The sequence below is a fragment of the Tachyglossus aculeatus genome, unplaced genomic scaffold (genome assembly GCF_015852505.1).
Source record: "Tachyglossus aculeatus isolate mTacAcu1 unplaced genomic scaffold, mTacAcu1.pri SUPER_32, whole genome shotgun sequence".
NCBI classification, from domain to species: domain Eukaryota; kingdom Metazoa; phylum Chordata; class Mammalia; order Monotremata; family Tachyglossidae; genus Tachyglossus; species Tachyglossus aculeatus.
Genome location: NW_024044838.1, coordinates 1,644,220 through 1,658,636, shown reverse-complemented (window position 1 = coordinate 1,658,636; position 14,417 = coordinate 1,644,220).

The window sequence follows — 14,417 nt, the reverse complement described above, 5'->3', positions numbered from 1 at the left end:
TGTTGTATGAATGGGAGGTTCAGCCAGCACGCCAGAAACGCCTTTGAACTGTATGCTCTGTCACTTTAAAAAAGGATACCGGGATGGGTATGATTATGGGATTACCCTAAAGAAACAGAAGCTCATTCTATTTTGCATGAATGAGTGGCCCACCTTCGGGGTGGGGTGGCCCCCTCAGGGTAGTTTTGATAAGCAAATTGTAAACAAGGTTTGGAGAATTGTGACTGGGACCCCTGGCCACCCCGATCAGTTCCCCTACATTGACGTTTGGCTGGACCTCATTACCCACCCCCCTCCCTGGTTGAAAAACTGCTCCCTGAAAAGGGGCATCCGAGTTCTTTTTGCCCAACCTAAAAAAGGGCCCCCTTCCAGGGACACCCCCCCAAAAAAGTCCTCCAGGAGTCCTAGGAGGATGATCTTCCACCTCCTTGTATCCCAGGAACCCTTCGGGACGTCCCGCAGTTTGAGAGCCCGCCCTGGACTCTCAGAGAGAGTCGAGTGGCATAGGCCCCATTAAAGGTACCCAGATTCGAGTATTGGGATGGACCTCCAAAATATGGACGGGGGAGGTTACTTATCGTTGTACGTGTTTCCATAAGCGCTTAGTACCGTGGTCAGTGCACGGTTAAAGTTCTCTAGATACTAGAAAGTGACGGGAGTGTCTGTTTGACTTGAGGAAACAAAGGTGGGAAAAGGAAAAATCTCAGTCAAAACCGAGTGGTGGGAAGTCCCTCCCGGAAATTCCGGAAGGCAGTCCGATGAACTTTCAAAGTATAAAAGAAAAGAGAAGAAATTAATTATAAAAATTATTAAATAATTACATATTACTGCCTAACTTGGGCTGGCGCCCACCTCGGAGGGAACGTCTTCTGGCCAAAGTACGGATCCTCCGAGGACTGGGTTTGCCAAGAATTGAACATCTATGTAATTATGAGGGAACCCCGGAATGATGGGGAATTTGTGTATGCCGCAGTCTGGCGGCCGTCGGTGGGTAAATTTGTGCTGAAGGAAATAGATGAGAAGAAAGATAGAGGGGGGAAGAAAGAGAAAAACCGGCACACCAAAGTGATGTTGCAGACTCCAAAACAACAGGAATAGCAAAGAAAGATTATGATATAAATCGTGCAGATGGTGGCAAAGTTGATCATGACTTGTTACACCTGCGGCCGGCAGGGGCATATGAAAAGAGAGTGTCCTCAGCGGGAAAAAGAAAAGAGTTCTAGGTACATGAAGGAAAAGGGAAGGTGAAAAAATTGCAGTTGAAGGAAATTGTCTGCTCAGGCATCTACACCCTGCGAAGCAGGTGTCCCATAAGGGGGGAATGAGGGGTGGAGAGATTGCCTCTGAAGGAAATTGTATGTGTATGAAGGTTAGAGTAAGTGTGTGTGAAGAAGAAAGAGAAGGGACAGGAGATAATTTTAGTAATTCCTTCGTGGAGGGGGAAGACTAGGGGGATCAGGAGCCCATAGAACAAGCCCACCCTGAGCCCTTGACAAATTTGAGGGTGGGCAGAGAAAAACAAGATCAACAGTATTATATCCTTTTGATAGGCACGGGCGCTACCCGATCGTCTCTAACCAGACTGCCGATCAGGGCCAGAATCGAAAGGGAAATCATTAGGATCTCGGGGGTGCAGAGGGAGAACTTCCCGGTCCCTGTTACAGAGATCTTAGAACTAGAATACCTAGGGTCAAACTTCTCGGGAAAATTCCTGATCATACCCGAAGCCGGGGTAAACTTGTTGGGAGGGCTCTTAACCTCGGGGGGAAAAACCATTAAAAATAAGGAGATTTTGTCTTTACTAGACGCGATCTGGATGCTGGCCCGGGTGGCCAGCATCCATCGCCCCAGGCACCAGCACGGGGACTCACCCGAGGCCATTGGCAATCAGGCGGCGGATGAGGCTGCCCGAGAGGCGGCAAAGTCCCCTCCCGGCGTTGCCCCCTTATGCCCTGTTTTTGACCCTAATGATACACCGGCCCCTCACTACTCCCCCTCGGATGATTCCTTCGAAAAACAAAAAGGGGGGACTAGAGACGGGTCAGGATGGTGGGTCCTTCCAGAGGGAAGAATTTTTGTCCCTGAGGCAGTAGGGAGAGAATGGATCACGTGGCTACATCAGATCACCCATCTGGGGGCACGAAAGATGGGCTTGTTGTTGAGAGATAGGTACTTTATCCCACACTTGGACAGCCCCTTAGCTAGCATAACCACCCGGTGTGGAACATGTGCACAGGTAAATGCAAAGCAGGGGAAGGCTGCTCCCTCAGGAGTCAGATTGCCGGGATTGCAGCCAGGAGAAAACTGGGAGGTAGACTTTACGGAGGTGAAACCCCCCGCGGCAGGCTATCGGTACCTCCTGGTATTTGTTGACACTTTTTCAGGGTGGGTAGGAGCTTTCCCAGTTAAACACGAAACAGCCATGGTAGTGGTGAAAAAGATTCTAAATGAACTTCTCCCGCAATTTGGTCTCCCACTGGGACTTGGGTCTGAAAATGGTCCAGCATTCATAGCCAAAGTGTCCCAAGGCATAGCCAAAGCTTTAGGAATAGAATGGAAATTACACTGTGCCTATCAATCACAGAGTTCAGGTCAGGTAGAAAGGACCAACCGAACTCTTAAGGAATTCCTCACCAAACTGGTCCTTGAAACTCATGAAAATTGGGTCATGCTCCTCCCACTGGCCCTACTCCAAAGCCGATGTACCCCCAATAAGTCGGGTCTCGCACCTTTTGAGATTCTGTTTGGTAGACCCCCGCCAATCCTCCCTCTAATCAGGGAGGAACTCAGGGCGGACGCTACTAATTCTTCCTTGATTAAGTTCCGGCAGGGTCTCCAGAAAACACAGGGAACACTCCTGAAATCTGTCCGAAACGCCCTGCCAGTTCCCACCTCTGCACCCGCACACGCCTTCCAACCCGGGGACTCGGTCCTGGTCAAGAAAATCACCGCCTCCGGCTTGGAGCCTAAGTGGAAGGGCCTTTACACCGTCATCCTGACCACACCAACAGCCGTCAAGGTTGACTCCGTTCCTGTCTGGCTCCATCACAGTCGAGTGAAACCTGCTGCGGCCCCGACATGGAAGGCGGAGGCACAGGCTGACCCCTTAAAGCTAAGACTCTCCCGCATTTCCTCCTCCTCGCCTCCCTAATGACCCCCTCTCCCTCGATGTCATTCAACCCTCATGCCCCAAAACCCAAAAACACCTGGACGATGAAGAAGGGGGATCAGGTACTCTGGACAGTCTATGCAGAAGAAGGTACATGGACCCATAACCAAGGTTTGAATGATGGCCGGTATTTCCGGTTGGATTTATGCTCCCTCTTCCCCACCTCGATCGGAGGCGCTTCCCCTTGTAGTAATCCGTTTTCTGAAGTAAGAATGTGCCCGGGGTTCCTTACAGATGGCTGGGATGCCAGTTTCCTGGATAGGTCGTCCCATTTCTGCCCGAAATGCGCCTGTGTGACTGCCATTGTAGTATCCTCGTTCCGCGGGGCGGCTTGTGGGGCCAAAGAAGGCCACGTGGGCACGGATCCGCACTTGACTATCCAAAAGGACCCAACCCCCGTATCCACAACCTTGTTTCTCACCCTTCGCGACTCTGAGAGTAGGTTCTGGAATACTCCCCATTCGTGGGGCATGAGATTAGATGGCAGAAATAGGGCCTGGGCGGACCCTGGGATTATCTTTACCATTGCTAAGCAATCCCCCGTAACATTCTACTTGCCAATCGGCCCCCTTGGGAAATCAACTCTGCCCCCCAAAATCCTCCCTAGTCCTCGGGCCCCGTCCTCCGCTGTCCCAGCCCCTCAGATACCCGCCGGGGAAATTGTCTCTCCAGAGCCAGGTGAGGGGGGGTCCTCCAGCCAGAAACCCACTCATCCTTCAGTCATGGGCCTCTTAGAGGCCGTTTAGGGGGTGATCAACTCCACTCGACCGGACCTGGGCCTAAGCTGTTGGCTATGCATGGATGCCCAGCCTCCATACTATGTTGGAGTGGCTATCAATAACCCTGTGTCTCCCACCTCCGATTCTGACAACTGTGAATGGGACCAGCCAAGGTTGACTCTTGGGGATGTCCAGGGCTCTGGGGTTTGCTTAATCTCGGATAACATGAACCTCCATGCCTCCCCATACTCGCCTGTCTGCTCCCTCAGTGTGATGGTCCGGTCCTCCTCCGGTTCTGCTTACTTCCCCGCCCCACCGGGCACCTGGTGGGTGTGTTTGGACGGAATCACTCGATGTGTTTCAGCCCGAGTTTTCCTTGCTCACCCCGGTGGCCCTCTCTGTGTGCTAGTCTCCATCGTCCCCAGAGTGTCCTTGTTGCCTGGCGCTGATGGGTGGGACCACTTTTCCCTGCGGGAGGATTGGTCCCTCTGTCATAAGCGGGCTGCCCCGCTGTTCATCCCCATTCTAGTGGGGTTGGGTTTAGCGGGTTCTGCCGCCCTGGGCACTACCGCACTGGTGCGGGGGGAGGCTAGCTACAGAGAACTCAGCACCCAGGTGCATATTGACCTCACCCACCTTGAGCACTCCATTTCCACTCTGGAGCGACAGGTTGACTCCCTAGCAGAGATGGTTATCCAGAACCGGAGGGGTTTGGACTTACTGTTTCTGAGACAGGGTGGCCTCTGTGCCGCCCTGGGAGAGGCCTGCTGCTTTTATGCGAATAACTCTGGAGTTGTTCAGGAGAGCCTCTCTCGGGTGAGGAAAAATTTAGCAGACAGGCAAAGGGAGCGTGAACAGGCCGAAACCTGGTACCAGAGTCTTTTCCGGACATCCCCGTGGTTAACCACGCTTGTGTCTGCCCTGGCTGTCCCCTTGTTTCTCCTCGTAGTTGCCCTGCTCGTCGGACCCTGCTTAGTGAATCGCCTCCTAGAATTTGTTAAGTCCCGCATCAACTCTGTTAAGCTGCTCCTCATTAGGGATCTCCACTATCAATCCCTACAAACTGAGCCCGTTGGCCGGTATGACGATGTCGCCACAAACGTGTCAAGGGTTTGACACTCTGTCCATAAGAAGTGGGGAATGTTGTGATTGGGTTTGTCTGATCTCCATTTTGTTTTCACATCCCTTCCTCCCATCCCTTTGTACACCCTTCTTCATGGAAGAAGAATGCCCGCCAAAACTTTCCGCCACAAAACCTGCCTAACAAAGGCCTCCCCGACCCTGACCTGCCTGACAAAAGCCATCCCTGTTGTCCACTAGCGGACTTGACATGACTGACTCCATTTTGTGCAGGCTAAGAGAACAACTCCTTTTTGTATTGTCTGCAACAGATGCCTTCAAGGCCATTAAACAAGTAACACTTATCTATGTAAGGTCCTAGGTCAGATGACACCCTGACAAGACAGTGACAACAGAAGATAACAGAATTTACACACCTATTTATACAAGGCCATATGGCAGATAACAACCTTTACAAGGCAGTAAAAACAGAGAATTTACAGCATCCTTTGTCCTAATTGGATTCCTGAAATTCCTAAATTCTCCCTCCCATGTTGCTGTAACTCAATAAAAGACACAGTGAGAATGGGATCGGGGCTGCTTGATCTGGGTCCCTGGCCCCTCGCAGCCGCGCGCTAATAAAATCCACTTCTAAATTTCTACCTGGGTCTCACTCGCTGATTCTCGGCACAACAACTTCACTTCTCTGTGCCTCATTTCCCTCATTGGGAAAATGGGGATAAGACTGTGAGACCCCCGTGGGACGACCTGATCACCTTGTAATCTCCCCAGCACCTAGAAAAGTGCTTGGCACATAGTAAACGCTTAATTAATGCCATTATTAATAAAACCTGACTCCGCCAATTGTCAGCTGTGTGACTTGGGGCAAGTCACTTCACTTCTCTGTGCCTCAGTGACCTCATCTGTCATATGGGGATGAAGACTGTGAGCCCCCCGTGGGACGACCCGATCACCTTGTATCCTCCCCGGTGCTTGGCACCTAGTAAGCGCTAAATAAATGCCATTATTATTAAATCCCGGCTCCGTCAACTGTCAGCTGTGTGACTTGGGGCAAGTCACTTCACTTCTCTGGGCCTCAGTTCCTTCATCTGGAAAATGGGGATGAATACGGTGAGCCCTGCGTGGGACGACCTGGTCACCTTGTATCCTACCCGGTGTTTGGCACATAGTAAGCGCTTAATGCATGCCATCATTATTATTAAGTGCTTACTATGTGCCAGGCACCGTACTAAGCGCCCGGGGAGGCACAAGTTAGAAAGATCGACCACGCTCCACGGCCCAAATCGGGCTCACCGTTCTGACCCCCTTTTCCTGATGAGGAAACTGAGGCACAGAGAAGGGGGGCGTCTTTCCCAAGGCCACAAGGCAGCTAAGAGCCAAGATCAGAACCAGTCATATTTATCGAGCGCTTACTGTGCGCAGAGCACTGTACTAACCGCTTGAACCAGATTCCTTCCGACGTCCCGTGCTCTAACCATTAGGCAGAGCTGCTTCTCATGACTTACTTCTATTTCCAAAGCGCTTGGTACAGTGCTCCGCACACAGTAAGCTCTCAATAACTACGATTGAATGAATCCCTGCTCCGCAAACTGTCAGCTGGGTGACTCTGGGCAAGTCACTTTACGTCTCTGGACCTCAGTTCCCTCATCTGGAAAATGGGGTTTAAGATTGTGAACCCCCCGTGGGACCACCTGATCACCTCGTAACCTCCCCAGTGCTTCGAACAGTGCTTGGCACATAGTAAGCGCTTAACAAATACTATTATTATTATTGTTATTATTATTATTATTATTATTATTATTATTATTATTATTATTATTTCTGCGTTTTGGTTTCCCCCCGAGCTGCATCACGTTGCCGGCGCTGTGTCGCCCGCGGACAACGCAGTCTGATCGGCACATTTTTATGGCGCTTTATGGTTTCGGAAAACGCGGAGGTGCCAACTTGGACTTCCCAAGCGCACAGAGTAAGCGCTCAATAAATACCATTATTATTATTATTATTATTTCTCCGTTTTGGTTTCCCCCCGAGCCGCACCATGTTGCCAGCGCTGTGTCGACCGCGGACAACGGAGTCCGATCGGCACATTTTTATGGCGTCTTATGATTTCAGAAAACGCGGAGGTGCCAATTTGGACTTGGACTTCCCAAGCGCACACAGTAAGTGCTTAATAAATACTATTATTATTATTATTATTATTATTATTATCATTTCTGCGTTTTTGTTTCCCCCCGATCTGCATCACGTTGCCGGCGCTGTGTCGCCCGCGGACAACGGAGCTCGATCGGCACATTTTTATAGCGTCTTATAGTTTCAGAAAACGCGGAGGTGCCAACTTGGACTCCCCAAGCGCACGCAGTAAGCGCTCGATAAATACGATTGAACGAATTAAGGAATGAATGAGAATAAATATGACTGAAATGAATACCATCATTATTATTATTATTATTTCTGCGTTTTGGTTCCCCCTGCGCTGCATCACGTTGCTGGCACTGTGTCATCCGCGGACAACGGAGTCTGATCGGCCCATTTTTATGGCGTCTTAAGGTTTCAGAAAACGTGGAGGTGCTACCTTGGACTTCCCAAGCGCACACAGTAAGCGCTCAATAAATACCATCATCATTATTATTATTTCTGCGTTTTGGTTTCACCCCGCGCTGCATCATGTTGCCGGTGCTGTTTCGCCCGCGGACAATGGAGTCCTATCGGCCCATTTTTATGGCGTCTTATGGTTTCAGAAGACGCAGAGGTGCCAACTTGGACTTCCCAAGCGCACACACTAAGTGCTCAATAACTGTTATTATTATTATTATTATTATTATTATTATTATTATTATTATTTCTGCATTTTGGTTCCCCCCGCACTGCATCATGTTGCCGGCGCTGCGTCGCCCGCGGACGACGGAGTTCTATCGGCCAATTTTTATGGCGTCTTACGGTTTCAGAAAACGCAGAGGTGCCTACTTGGCTCCCCAAGCGCACGCAGTAAGTGCTCGATAAATACGACCGAACGCACGAAAGAGAAACGCACCTTTAAACACGATCGAACGACTTAAGGAACGAACGGGAAACGTACCTTCTCCGTGTTCCGAACGAATTAAGGAATGAATGAGAATAAATACGAACGAACGAACCTTCTCCGTCTTCCGATCTGCCGCGTCCCCTGTCCACGACGGGAAGTAATCCCGTTCTAGGCGTCGCCTCCTTAGGGATTTCTGAAACTCCAACACCTCGCGAGGAAAACCCTCCGGCAACCCCCGGCGCAGCGCCGGGCGTCTCCGTGGGCGCAGGTTGTTCCGCCGCATGAAGCGGCTCATCCATCCTCGACTGGCTTTAAACTCCGTTTCGGCGACGTTTTGTTCCCTGGCGACTTCCCGGGCCTCGGATTTGAGCATCTCTGGCGACAGGGCACGCCCGCTGTCTCTCAGCTCGGTCACGTTATTCCAAGATCCTGCTGTCGATCTCGGGGTATTTCCCACCCTTTGGGCCCCGGAAGGCCCGGCACGTCGCCTTAGCGCTCATCAGCTGCTCCTTCTGTTTCCACTGGTATCGCAACTGCTTGGGATCCGCCGAAAATTCCCGCACCGTCGCCCGGACGCCATTTGTTTCAGAAAAGGATACAACGCACAGCTTAAAGTGGGCCGTGTAATTGTTGTATTTACCCATGTCGGGGGCAGACGTTCGCTCCGTTACGGATCCTTCGGCTTTGAATTCTGCAACTCGCTTGGCGGACTCAGATTTGTCCGCGTCGGGTCGGCCGAAATAAGCGGACCACTTGGGCCCCGGCCACCGTCTAGACACGCGACGGCTACTTCAGCCCATTTGGGGGTTCATTCCTCAGCCGGCCGAGACGCCGAGGGAGCGCTGAACACCAGAAAAACACAAATTTAATAATGATAATGGCATTTATTAAGCGCTTACCTTTAGAAGAAGAAGAATAATGGCATTTATCAAGCGCTTACCTTTAGAATAATAATAATAATAATAATAATAATAATAATAATGGCATTCATTAAGCGCTTAGCTTTAGAATAATAATAATAATGATGATGGCATTTATCAAGCGCTTACCTTTAGAATAATAATAATAATAATAATAATAATAATAATAACAATGGCATTTATTAAGCGCTTTCCTTTAGAATAATAATAATAATAATAATAATAATAATAATAATGCTGGCATTTATTAAGCGCTTACCTGTAGAATAATAATAATAATGATGATGATGGCATTTATTAAGCGCTTACTATGTGCCAAGCACTGCTCTAAGCGCTGGGGGCGGTTACAAGGCGATCTCGTTAACCCACAGGGAGGCTCACGCCCTTCATCCCCACTTTACAGACGAGGGAACTGAGGTTCGGAGCAGTTAATATCGGTTCTCCGACGGCCATGCTATTTTTGCGTCCCACTCATTCCGTCGATCGTTATTCATTGAGCACTTTACCGCGTGCAGAGCTCTGTATTAAGCGCTTGGGAAGGACAAGTCGGCAACATATAGAGATGGTCCTTACCCGACAACGGGCTCACGGTCTAGAAGGGGAGTAGACGGACAACAAAACAAAACATTCAGTCATTCAATCGTATTTATTGAGCGCTTACCGTGTTGTGCAGAGCACTGTACTAAGCGCTTGGGAAGTCCAAGTCGCCAACGTATAGAGACGGTCCCTACGCGACAACGGGCTCACAGTCTAGAAGGGGGGAGAGATGGACGACAAGACAAAACTTTCAGTCATTCAATCGTATTTATTGAGCCCTTCCCGTGTGCAGAGCACTGTACGAAGCACCTGGGAAGTATTCATTCATTCATTCCTTCAATCATATTTATTAAGAGCGCCTGGCTTTAGAGTCCGAGGTCATGGGTTCAAATTCCAGCTCCGCCAATTGTCAGCTGGGTGACTTTGGGCAAGGCACTTCGCTTCTCTGGGCCTCAATTCCCTCATCTGGAAAATGGGGATGAAGACTGGGGGCCTCCCGGGGGATGACCGGATCACCTTGGACCCTCCCTGGCACTTAGAACAGTGCTTTGCACATAGTGAGCGCTTAATAAATGTCATCATTATTGTCATTTATAAAATGGGGATTAAGACTGTGAGCCCCACGTGGGACAACTTGATCACCTTGTATCTTAGAGAAGCAGCGTGGCTCAGTGGAAAGAGCCCGGGCCTGGGAGTCGGAGGTCATGGGTTCGAATCCCGACTCCACCGCTTGTCAGCTGGGTGACTTTGGACAAGTCACTTCACTTCTCTGCGTCTCAGTGACCTCATCTGGACAATGAGGATGAAGACTATGAGTCCCCCGTGGGCCAACCTGATCACCTTGCAACCTCTCCAGCACTTAGAACAGTGCTTTGCACATAGTAAGTGCTTAATAAATGCCATTATTTAGTCTTCTAGATTGTGAGCCTGCTTGCTGTTGGGTAGGGACTGTCTCTATATGTTGCCAACTTGTACTTCCCAAGCGCTTAGTACAGTGCTCTGCACACAGTAAGCACTCAATAAATACGATTGAATGAATTATTATTATTATTATTACTGTTCTCTGGGCCTCAGCTCCCTCATCTGTAAAATGGGGATGAAGACTGTGAGTCCCCTGTGGGACAACCTGATCACCTCGTAACCTCCCCAGCGTTTAGAACAGCACTTTGCAAAAAGTAAGCGCTTAAAAACTGCCATTATTATTATTATTATTATTATAAATGTGGATCAAGACTGTGAGCCCCCCGGGGGCCAACCTGATCCCCTGGTAACCTCCCCAGCGCTTAGAACAGTGATTTGCACATAGTAAGCACTTAATAAATGCCATCATTATTATTATTCTCTGTACTTCAGTTCCCTCATCTGGAAGATGAGTAGGAAGACTGTGAGCCCCCCGTGGGGCAACCTGATCACCTCTCCAGCGCTTAGAACAGTGCTTGACACATACTAAGTGCTTAAGAAATACCAACATTATTATTATCATTCTCTGTGCCTCAGTGACCTCATCTCTAAAACGGGGATGAACACGTGGGCCAACCTGATCACCTGGTAACCTCCCCAGCGCTTAGAACAGTGCTTTGCACATAGTAAGTGCTTAATAATTGCCGCTATTATTAATATTATTCTCTGGGCCTCATTTCCCTCATCTGTAAAATGGGGATGAAGGCTGTGAGCCCCCCCCGGGGGACGACCTGATCACTTGGTAACCTCCCGAGCGCTTAGAACAGTGCTTTGCGCATAGTAAGCGCTTAATAAATGCTATTATTGTTATTATTATTATTATTATTATTATTATCATTATTATTATTCTCTGGGCCTCAGTTCCCTCATCTGTAAAATGGGGATGAAGACTGTGAGCGCCCCGGGAGACGATATGATCACCTGGCAGCCTCCCCAGCACTCAGGACTGTGCTTTGCACTTAGTAAGCGCTTAATAAATGCCATTATTATTATTATTATTATTATTATTATTATTATCATTATTATTATTCTCTGGGCCTCAGTTTCCTAACCTGTAAAATGGGGAGGAAGACTATAAAGCCCCCTGGGACAACCCGATCACCTGGTAACCTCCCCAGCGTTTAAAACAATGCTTTGAACAGAGTAAACGCTTAATAAATGCCACTAATTATTATTATTATTTTTATTATTATTATCTGTGCCTCAGTTCCCTCATCTGTAAAATGAGCATGAAGACTGTGAGCCCCCCGTGGGACAACCTGTTCACCTGGTAACATCCCCAGCGCTTAGAACAGTGCTTTGCACATAGTAAGCGCTTAATAAATACCAACATTATTGTTGTTATTATGATGATGATTATGACTATGATTGTTATTATTATCTGTGCCTCAATTCCCTCAATCGCCCGAAAACCAGCACCCCCCAGATTCTGCGCCCGACTCACCGACCTCCTGGCGGCGGAAAGCGCGGCCCAGGGCGACCAGAAGCGCCGCCTTGTGGGACCCTTCTAGGCCGCCGGAGGCCTCGCCGACTCTGTGGCAGTCCGCCTCCGCCGAGGGGGTGGGTCCTAGATTCTCCAGCGTCCAATCACGTCGCTCCCGGGCCGCGCCGGATACAGCTGATTGGTCGAGGGGCGAGTCACTCTGCACGCAGGCGGCTCGGTCGCCGGAGCACGAGGCCTAACGGGAGAAGGCAGAGCGGAGGGGTGGGAGATGGTGCTCGGTCATTCGTTCGTTCATTCGGTCATTCATTCATTTGTTCATTCATTCATTCATTCATTCGGTCGATCATTCATTCATTCATTCAGTCAGTGAGTCAGTCAGTCATTCAGTCAGTCAGTCAGTCATTCAGACAGTCATTCATTCAGTCATTCAATCAATCAATCAATAGTATTTATTGAGCGCTTACTGTGTGCAGAGCACTGTACTAAGCGCTTGGGAAGTACAAGATGGCAACATATAGAGACAGTCCCTACCTGACTGTGGGCTCACAGTTTAAAAGGGGGAGACAGAGAACAAAACCAAACATACTAACAAAATAAAATAAATAGAATAGATATGTACAAGTAAAATAAATAGAGTAATAAATATGTTCAAACATATATAAATATATACAGATGCTGTGGGGAAGGGAAGGAGGTTTCAGCCATTCATTCATTCATTCAGTAATTCAGTCAGTCATTCAGTCAGTCAGTCAGTCAGTCAGTCAGTCATTCAGTCAGCCAGTCATTCATTCAGTCAGTCATTCAGACAGTCATTCATTCAGACAGGCATTCATTCATTCATACTGTCAGTCAGTCATTCAGTCGGTCATTCATTCATTCATTCAGTAATTCATTCATTCATTCATTCATTCAGTCAGCCAGTCATTCATTCAGCCAGTCATTCATTCATTCATTCATTCAGTCAGTCAGTCGTCAGTCAGTCATTCATTCAGTCAGTCATTCAGTCAGTCAGTCAGTCAGTCAGACAGTCATTCAGTCAGTCATTCAGTCAGTCAGTCATCAGTCAGTCATTCAGTTGCATTTACTGAGCGTTTACTGTGTGCAAAGCACTGTACTAAGCGCTTGGGACGTGCAAGTTGGCCACGGTCCCTACCCAACAAGGGGCTCACAGTCTCGAACAGCGCTTTGAACTGTGCTTTGCACATAGTAAGCACTTAAGAAGTGCCATCATTATTCATTCATTCAATCGTATATTGAGCGCTTACTGTGGGCAGAGCACTGTACTAAGCGCTTGGGAAGCACAAGTTGCCAACCTATAGAGACAGTCCCTACCCAACAATCATTATTATTATTATTAGAAGGGGGAGACAGACAACAAAACAAAACATGTGGACAGCTGTCAAGTCGACAGAATAGATAGAAGTAAAGCTAGATGCACATCGTTAACAAAATAACTATAATAGTAAATGTGGACAAGGAAAATTAGTAGAAAAATATGGAATGCTTCACGAATTTGCATGTCATCCTTGCGCAGTCATTCATTCAGTCGTATTTATTGAGCACTTACCGTGGTCAGAGCACTGTACTAAGCACTTGGGAAGTACAAGTTGGCAACATAGAGAGACGGTCCCTACCCGCCAACGGGCTCACCGGCTAGAAGGGAGAGACACACAACAAAACAAAACATTCACTCATTCAATCATTTACTGAGCGCTTACCGTGGGCAGAGCACCGTACTAAGCGCTTGTCTCTACACGACAACGGGCTCACAGTCTAGAATGGGGGGACGGACAACAAAACAAAACATGTGGGCAGGTGTCAAGTCGTCAGAACAAATAGAATTAAAGATAGATGCAGATCGTTAACAAAATTCATTCATTCAATGGTATTTATTGAGCGCTTACTGTGTGCAGAACAACTGTAGTAAGCGCTTGGGAAGTCCAAGTTGGCAACATATAGAAACGTACCTACACAACATCAGGCTCACATGCTAGAAGGGGGAGACAGATAACAAAACAAAACACGCAAACAGGTGTCAAGTAGTCAGAACAAATAGAATTAAAACTAGATGCGGATTGTTAACAAAATAATTCATTCAATCGTATTTATTGAGCACTTACTGGGTGCAGAGCACTGTACTAAGTGCTTGGGAAGTTCAAGTTGGCAACATATAGAGACGTACCTACCCAACAACGGGCTCACCGGCTAGAAGGGGGAGACAAGACAACAAAACAAGACACGCGGACAGGTGTCAAGTCGTCAGAACAAATAGAATTAAAGCTAGATGCAGATCGTTAACAAAATTCATTCATTCAGTCGTATTTATTGAGCGCTTACCGAGTGCAGAGCACTGTACTAAGCGCTTGGGAAGGACAAGTTGGCTCCCCTTCCCTTCCACATCACCTCGACTCACTCCCCTTGCTCTCCCCCGCCTCTCCCTGCCTCACAGCATATATATAGTATAGTATATAGTATATAGTATATAGTATATATATATATATATATATATATATATATATATATATAGCATGTATACTATAGTATATATGTATCTATCTATAATTCT